We start from the raw sequence: 9,777 nt of genomic DNA on the forward strand, positions 1-9,777 counted from the left end.
AGCCCTGCGTTAGCATTTGGCAAACGTTTATTGCAAAAGGTTGTTTACTTTGGAGATTGGTTTGGAACATTTCCGTTTCCCTGCCTCTTCACAAAGAGCATAAAATGAACTGCTTCAAATATTAACTTGTCAGGTTCCCCCCCCCCCCCCCGCCACAATTCTCTCTTTTTTCTTGTCAGCGCAAATAAAAACGTACAAGTTCAAGTGAGGGATGACAAACCTTAGAGCACCAAGCGTAGCCATGGAGTTATTAGTACTCGTTACCCCCTGGCCCACACCGACAGTTTACAAAACCCATATTTTTATTTATGCTAAAGGTTCTACATCAGATTGGTTGCGCAAACCGGTCCCGTAAGCATCTAAATCGGTGAATAACCATGAGTAGAAAGCAAATCTCAGGGAATCCTGATCCCACTGCTGATGGCGACAGGGATTTTTTTGTTGTGAGGAAGGGCTGGTTCAGGCTCGTCCCTTCAGGGTCCAGTCAGAGGGGAAACGCCAGCACCTGCTTTTTTTTCCTCAGCCCAGGCTGGGTTTGCTTGTCAGACTGCAGTATTTGAGGGAGTGGGTTATATTTGGCCTTTTACCTGTGCTTTTGGGTCGGATTTAGCCAGGCTGTGACAGACCTTTAGGCCAAACAACCAGCTAGGCCGTGTTCTCCTCCACCCTCCGCAGCCCCTCTCCCCTGCAGCCCGCCAAAATTGGGGCTAGGGGGCTGAAAATGGGGACCTGTGCCCCCAAACCTACACACAGGTAATAGAGAAGGTCTCGCGGTCGATGCCTACTTACGGGCAACACTTTATGAGCTCTGTTTTACCTCAGAGAAATTCCCTCCCTACAAACAATCCCCGGCCGGGGTGCCTGCCAGGCTGCCTCTGAGGGGAGCAGCAGAGGAATGGGGGGTGTGTGGGGTGAGCACCCCCCTCTGCCTCTGGTGAGAACCATACCCCATATCCCTGGGGAGGGGAGAAAAATACATTTTAAAAATTGTTATTATTTGAAATTTATTTTTTTAAAGCATGATTTCAGTCAAACGTCACTACTTACTGGGGTTAAAAGGGGGGCCTGGGCATGGTAATGTAGACAGGTGCACACAGGCAGGCACACCTGTGTTTGTGTATTTTACTCAAGAGCAGGAATGTTTGCAAACACGGAAAAAAAACAGTTCCGGCGGTGGTTGTCATGGGGGCTGATGGCGGTCACGTACGTGTTGGCAGGGAAGAAATTACTACAGGCAACAGGAGTGTTTTATTCCGGTAGTGTTTTATTAGTATTATTAATAATTCCGCCCCCCCTCCGTGAGTTTTGTGCTAATTTGTTTGTAATAATTATTTTCCCGCCTTTTCGCCCGCTGACCCTTTCAGCGCGGGGCAGCGGGAAGGGCGGGCCTCGCGCACGGCTTTCCCGCCCTTTTGTCCCCGCCCTCCTTTTGAATATTTAATCACCCCCCCCGCCCCTCCCCGTAACGTCCACCGGCGCGGAAAGCGCCCCCCCGTCACGAGCGCGGCGTGGCCCCGCCCCCTCATGAATAATTAACACCGACGGCCCTCGGGCCTCCATTTCAGCGGGAGGCGGCTGCGGGGCCATGGCACCGCGGTGAACCGGGGGGGGGAGCCGGCAGCCGGCCCCAGCCGCCTCCTGACGGGGCGAGCTGGGCTCCCGAGGCAGTTTGGTGTCCTCGGGCCGGGGTTGCCATGCCTCGCCGAGGGGCGGGTGGCTGGCGTAGGAGCGTGAGGTGCGGCGGGGCCTGCGCGCGTACGTCCAGGCGTGGGGGTACCACGAGGAGCATCGCTCTGGGTGGAGAGCATCGGGTCACCTGTGGAGCTGTAGGTCCTCTCTGCAGGTTGCTGCCGTGAGCAAGTCGCAGTTGCGTCATCGGCCTGCGTTGTAGCACGGCCCCCGCGTCCTGCAAAGTTATTCCTGAGACCAGGCCCGCCAAACCCCATCTTCAGTCTGCTGAGGAAAAACGTGACCCCAAGCAACGGTGCCGGCGTTTGCTAACGTCGGAGCAGAAGTTCGCTGCGCAGCTCTGCACGGCTCTGGGAACGCGATGCTGCGGGACAAGCTTACGCAGGACTGTGAAGCCTGCGTAAACATTAGTTATACTGCAGCGGAAAGGTGTCACAACACTAAGTCAGCGTGCCATAACATATGTCTTGGAGCAAAGCTGTAGCATTGTAAAACAAAAACGTGGCACAATACCAGCTGCAAACACTGTTAGAGGAGGCTGTGCTACAACAAGTAGTTACAAATTCCCGTGCAGCCGTTACACACTATTGCATTATACTGTAAAATAATATTGTTCCGTGGTGCTGTGATCTCGGGAAACCTATGGCAAGCTGCCATTCTTTGTTAGAGCACTAAACAGTTTGTATTTGCTAACAAACTGGTTTTTAAAATAACTATTTCTTTTTACAAATTCTGCTTCCGAAGTAGCTGACTATAAATAACTAGTTCTCTTGGGGATAGTAACTGAACCTCTCGGGAGAGGTTTTCTTGCTGCTCCGAAGGCAGTTCCCATACGATGGCAGCAGAGGGCTGCAGCTGGTTTAAAGGACTTTTCCCCAGTAGGTTACTCTTCCCCAAAGACAGTTGTTTGTTTTGGTTTGGTTTTTTTTGGAACTTTATTGAAGGAAGAACTTTCCTTAGTGAACATGAAATAGAAACAAAACAAAAATCAACGCCAAATATAACTGTACGGCATCATCTGGTAACTGCTGCTTAAATTGATGACAATGAGAGTGGGAATGCCATGACACTGTAACCATGATTGCAGTAGTTTTGCTGAAAAGGTAAATTAGACAAGTGTGCAAAAAATAATGTGCCTCCAAGGCGTTTCTGTGTAGTCTGACTATACAGTTGAGCAGCACCAGCTAGGTAGAGCCTAAAGACTTCCATTGTCCCTGTTTCTTTTTCCATCTGGGAGATAGCTAGCAGCTCCTGGCTGAATATCTCTTCATGCAATTGCATTCTGCTTCTGTAAATCCTTCAGCAATTCTGTTGCACAGAGCAAGGTATCATTCTCATCCCCATTGTCGTTTTGCTGGTTTGCACCTCTGTATTCCACCACAAGAGTTGCATTCCAGGAATGCCAGCATAAGGAATTTCAGACTGCCATACTTGTTCATTTATGCCAATATCGATGTTTCTAGTAGTTACCAGATACCATTGCTTGGGGAAAGAATGTAATAAAATGGGGCGGATATGGAGTATCTTTCTTCTGGTACTGCTTTCTAGAGCCTGACAGTGGTTAAAGGGTTTCCTGAGTCTGACGCTACATCCAGGCTCCCGTGTTTAATATGCAGTGGTGGGCCTACATAAATACGTCTAACTACATAATGATTGGCGTAATTAACGATGCCAACAGTGACACTGAGTTCTGCAATTTAATTGCCTTGTGTGGTAAAAGTATTATCTTGTGTTTGTTTTAAATTGGTTGAATGAGTCACGGGGTTTTTTTTTCATTTGAGGCTCTGTAATCTAGTCAATGTTTGTAAACTGTTTTGAGATGACAGGATGAAAGCTAATAAGGAAAAAAGTACAATTGAGTTGTTATAAACTATGGTGATGGTTCTGCTAGAGTGCTAACTGCTTATTCTATGCACGAGTGGCCTTGTCTTGTGAACGTAATTTATCTTTGCCCTGCCTACACCGAATGTGTGAGCAACATTATGTAAGTTTGGTAAAAATATCAGCTGTGTCTCTGGTGCTCTGCTACTGTCAGTGGCAGAAATGGTGGCAATGTTTAAGTGACAAGAGCAGGACTGCAATGGAGTCAGCTTTTCAAATACCTAGGCTTTAAACAGCAGACAGTTGCTGGTGAGATTTTTCCAGAGAGTCCAAGCACATTAGACATCTAAAACCCATAGGAAGCTAGGAGGTAGCCATAAATGCACCGAAGCCGTGTTTAAGCATGTCATTAAATTCCTCTGCAATGGCTGTGTAGGCAAGATCTAAATCTTTCGTGCTAATAAACCAGCACAGTTTTCAGTCATTATTTCATTAATCACATGCATGATTTTCAGGAAAATCATGGGAGAGCCCTGTGATAGGAGCGGCACCTCTATTTAAATGTAGAGCTACGTGCAAATAGGAAATAAGAGCAGTTAGATAAGGATACCTTCCTTAACAGAAAAGCGAGGAAGCTTTTGTGCGTTGGGGTGGGGAACTGGAGAAGCCCCCTCCAGCCCAGATGACTCCAGGGTCAGGGAAGGGGCTCTGCAGTCTGTCATGCCTGGACAAATTGCATCTGGTATTGCAAGGGAAGGATTGTGTCTCGCTCCCCTCCATCCTGCTCACGCGAGCCTTACTGCATTTTAGTCTCTGGGGGCAGGAGGTCTGTGCCAAGCCAGTGTGTTCAGCCTCCCCAAACTGGCCTTATATATTACTTATTTAAGGTGTTCTTTTTACCTTTATTTTAGAATATGCGTGCTTCATGTCTTCAGATATTCCCTACCACCATAAGGGCCAGAAGTAAATAACTAGAAAGCTATTAAGCAACAGGCAGAAAGCTGGCATTCTTTTGCGGTTTCTTGAATTGAGCTGGGGCATTAAAAGAAAACAGCAAATGTGGGAGGCAAAAGAGAATACTGGAAAAATTGCACCACTAGGACCAGCACTAATAAGAACAGCATCTAGCGCTCTGTAAACATTACAAAATGGAAATAATAATAATTCTATTATAATAATAATAATAATAATAGTAAACCGCAGGAGGAAGACATAAGGCTTCCAAGTTTTGTGTCACTTCATATGCAGTCTTAGGCAGTTAAATTTCTTCAGTACTTGCTCTGTTTAAATCAAATTTTTCCTCATTTGCCAAATGTTTATTCTCTCCTGAGGTTTCATTGAAACTCTGAGATGTTATTACGGAGCTTAGATGCAGCCTTTCATTTATACTTGAAGAAAGCAGTTTAAGGCTTGTTACAAAATGATAAAAGTATACAATTAGTGGGGGATTGTTGACTCATCCAGCACAGGCTCTGCTATGCGTTGTGCAGGGATATGGAGTGAATTAAGGCAGTGGTTTTTATCATCCTTCTTAATGAATTCTTGGGATAAAATCACCATGCCCTCCTTGGCTGGCACTTCTATTTAAGGACTGCTAGCAGAGTGTGGAAGGGCTGATGAATGGCACAGGGCTAAGAAGGGGCAGGAATCTATACATCCACCGTCCTGGCCCAGACCTCAGAAATGGTTTGATTTGCTGAGAAGCTGATCAGAATTTTGATAATAAGAAGTGCAATTTTATTGTTATTTTGCTTGCGGAACTGTGCAGCAATATGGATGAGATGCAGCTGGAGGAATTAAAAGAAAAAAAAAAAGATAATGGAAAATTTAACAAAAAATAGGTAAACAGGGGAAAAAATTAAGAGGTAATTATATAATACATTCCACGCACTGAAGGACTGAGTTTAATACATGGCCTGGCCGCTCTGATCCTCAGTGCAGTTCTGTGATGCTGCATCATCCATGTCCTCACTGCAATATCAAACCAAAGCGGCATCCTGTTGAAACTTAGGACTGCAGAAAACCATGGCAGGATCTTCACTAATACATAGAATTTCCATATGTCCTTGTTCCTCTTGGGATCATAAGTGTCTCGGTTTAGGGCATGTGGGGCAGAAGCGGATTTAAAGCCAGGACTTGCCATTTTCTCCTTGCGTCTTCCATCTCATTTTGGATAGTGATCATGGCTGAGACAAATTAACAACGCTCTGTCCTCCTACCATGCCTTTCAACCAAGGATCTTGAAATGCTTTGCGTGCATTAAATCACAGAGCTGTGTAATGTGCCCTGTGGAAGAGGTAAGCCTTATCTTAACACGCTGAAGCACGGGGAGCCAAGGGACTTTCTCAAGGTTGTTTGGAAGATACCAGAGGCAGAATGCAGAGTCCTAGCTCTTGCTCCCTGCCTCTGACGATGGCACTAAACTTTTGGATGGAGAAAATGTAAGATTGGAAGAGGCAAGGCAAGGAAGCGGGGTGGATGCAAAGGTGGTATAGGTTTGTGCCCTTGTATGTTGTTCATCCTTCATCAGATATTACAGATTTACCTCGTGTCAGAGTAGTTCCTCTGCAGTTGCCAAATCCTAGCTGAGGATCTGGTCTCTAGGTTTTCCAGTCTGCTCCTTCCTTATAAATATTCCTTGTATTTTTCCTGTCTTCAGTTTTTCTCCACCTTCCAGTTTTGCAGAGAAATAGAGACCAGCACAAAAAAAGAAGTGGATTACTAAGAATTCATTAGCATCTCAAATCAAGTTCCTCTGGTTTTCTGAAGAGCTGAGCGAACCTGTCAGAGAGTAACTGGTGCTCTTCCTTTCTGCTTCTTTTTAAGATGCAATGTTCAGCCCTAAACAGATGGGAACCTGTCAGCACAACATGGAGATAATTACCCGTTTGAGCCATGGGAAGCTTCATAACAGATAGGAAGTTATTGCAGCCAATACCACTCTGCTTTATGATCTTATCAGTTTTCTCAGGCTGAGCATATTGGTAGGCCCTATTATTCCTTTGAAGAAACACCAAGAAAAACCTTGGTTCCATAGGGATGCAAATTCTCTTCAAAGTTGCAGAGCAACTCCGCAGAAGCCAAGGCGGCTGTCCTGTCTGGGGAGGGAAAATAATCCGGCCTGCAACAGAGGCATGGAAATACCAAGAAAGTGCCATAATGAGGGATAGCATAAATGTTAAAGAAATTAACCTGATGATCGCTTCAGGCTTCTGTCTTATTCTTCACTGCTGTGTGTTGAGCAGTCCCGTGTTCCCAGTGACAAAGCTCATGGCACAGGCTGTTTCTTGGATATTCACATACAAACTCGTGCATCTCTATTGCTGTCAGACACCTCCAGGCATCACTTACTTGGTTTGCCAACAGTGGGAGCTATTATAGATCTTCATTTCTTTGTGGACAGTCAGGCACGGCGAGTTATTCCCACCTCCGTCAGCTAGAAAGGGTGAAGGAGTTAAGAAATTCTCACCCTGGGTTTTCTTATTATTCTGTAGGTCTGTAGGCTGGCAGAGTTAAAAATTCTTCTGCAGCGAAGCGGAGTGATGGAAATAACCCTCAAGAGCAGGTACCAGGAAGCCAGTAGGTACTTGTGTGCAGATTGTCACAGAGCATGAAACCCACGATTATTCTTAAAAGAATAGCAAACCCACTCTTTTCAGTACTACAAAAAAACCAACAAAAAAACCCAAACAAAACCCAAACAAACAAATATAAAAGGCTTTCTTTTTTCTTTATCACAGCAATCCTGAATTGTTATTAGTTATATATTTTGTGCAGAGGAAAAGGGCTTTACATGCATTCTGCCAGCACATGCTGAAGATTTTGTCAGGTTTTAAAAAAAAGTAACAAAACCACCTGTCAATTTTTATAACTTTAGTTCAAATTGAGGAGGGGACCAACAAAATTTAGCTCAGTTTTCCTGAGAGAAAGGAAAATTGCTGCATGTTCTGACCTTAGCAAGACCTACTTGCTAAACAATCAGGATTTGTTGTGTAAAAAGGAAAAGAAAAATAAACGCCAGCCTTTGGAAAATTTTCAGTACGTGAATGGGGTTCCCAGGTTCTTCCTCATCCTTTTGTATTGAGAAAATCGTGGGAGGAGATGAAGGTTATCGCAGAGATCCTCTCGTGGTAGCTGAATGTGCAGGTGTTTTCTGCTTCCTTAGATCCAGCCTGTTAGTCGAGCCTTTTTTGGGAACCGTGCTGATAATTATCACACTACAGGATGCCACCTCCTAATCGTCCCCTATCTGCCATTTGGGAGAGTAGCGCGGAGCTTAAGATAGTAATTTGTGGTGGCAGAAACACGGCTTGAGCCGTTTGAAACCCGGCTGGCAGAAGCGTGGCGGCGTGCGGGGTGGGAAGTACATCTGCAGGGGCCGGTGAGGCAGGCAGCTGCCTACGGGTGCTGGTGGCATCGTCGCTGCAATTTTAGCATAGCCTTTGGATCAGTAATTTTATAATTCAGCCTGATGGAGGGATGAAAAGAGTTGCGCTGTAAGTTTCCTATGGAACTACCTGCCTGAAATACCGATAGCCCTTGCTGCAGGCACCGGCTGAATTTTGTCCTGGCAAGCACCCAGCAGGTTCATCCGCAGATTGTACAGATGTTTAAGGCAGCGGTTAGCTCTTTGTGGAGCCCTGGTGATGGGGAGGCGGATGCAGCCTCCTGGGAGAGGTGGATGAGCAAGGCTAAGGCAAATAGCTGGTGTGTCAGAGTAGTGTGTGAAAATACATTTCTTTTTGCTGAATGTAACAACAAAAAAATCTGTTTCTCGCATCCATGGGCCAGAAATGTATTTTATGCAAACTTATAAAATTGTCTCATGAAGAAAATAAAAAACCAGCATGATAATCACCTTCATGACTTCCCTCAGACCTGTTCCAGGATTTGTACGAGCCCCACTTTGGGCGAGTGCTGCTGCCCCCCACCCCAGCCGTGGCGAGCGCGAGCTTTATGTATTCTAGTCAGACAGGTTGACTACAGCAGCACCCGTTCCTCATCTCTAAAGCTGACTCGAGAAGATTTCTGAATTCCTTTAGTGAGCATAAGAGATGAAAAAAACAGCTTCTGAGATGGACATGTGTATGATGCTTGCAGCCACCTTAGCAAGTAATTCCACCCTGCCTTGAAAACACCTTTCCCCTGAGCATCTGTAAGTATCTTACAAATATTAGCAAATTTACAATTTGTTTGTGAGAAAGGAAATTATTCCTGTTTTCTTTCTAGGCGAGGCAACCCAAGGCATAAAGACATTTAATACACAGCCAGGTGAGGACTTCGGGAGCTCTAATTCCCTGCTCCCAGTCGTAACCAAAGCTTAATTCCACAGCACTTGTAAAATGCAGATTCAGAGCTGTGCATCTATTTGAGATTTTATTCCACCACCCACAAGCCCTTTTGTAGCAATCTGCTTCCTACTTGCTTTCAGTGCTATTAATTATGGTTCAGCATGCTGTTGTATCTGAGGTTGCAGTTGCATTTCCAGGGTATAAACCCTTGTTTATTTGCATAATGGATAAAGTATTTTTTCCCCGTTTCTGGGATGTTGTTTAGTATGAAAACTATTTGTTCAGGAGAGCTGGCATTTTTGCATATTTATATATTATAAAGTATTTGCTTCTCTGTGTATGTATGTGTATATATATAAAAATAGAGAGAATATATATATTCTAATTATATATCTGCTACATCTCTGCTCAGAAAAATAGAACAAGGCATTGGGAGAGCAGAATTCTTTTATCATGTTTAAATTTACTTATAGCTGCTTGTATTGTGTTAGCACAGTTTCTCCCAACGTAGAAAAGACTCCTGGGGAAGCGGGGATGAACAAGGTGTGAGGGGCTTGGGAAGGTGAAAGGGAAAATGAGAAGAAGCTCATGTATTTCTTCTTTTTCCAATATTGCAACATGGTCATAGCCATTGAAAGGAGGTATAAAAAACGGTGACATTCAGTTCGGAAGGGCAGCAGGGACAAAGTTACGCTTAGAAAATTATGCATTTAGCTCCTTGAGCAGAATCAAGGCCAAGAACAGTACACATACATGCTAGGAAACAGCCCCAGGCTGGGAAGTTTACAATTTAAATAGCCACAGGCAAAACGCAGTGTTATTGTTCACATATTACACATGAGCAGCTGAGATACCAGGAGATCTTTTACCGTTGGAGACTTGCATCTCCTGGACCACAACCCCGTACGTTAACTACAGCTCCAAACATCCTTCTCTCTCGCTATGTCTCTAACGAGGCTCATACTTAATCTCCTGT

Source organism: Harpia harpyja, chromosome 4, assembly GCF_026419915.1.
Source record: "Harpia harpyja isolate bHarHar1 chromosome 4, bHarHar1 primary haplotype, whole genome shotgun sequence".
NCBI classification, from domain to species: domain Eukaryota; kingdom Metazoa; phylum Chordata; class Aves; order Accipitriformes; family Accipitridae; genus Harpia; species Harpia harpyja.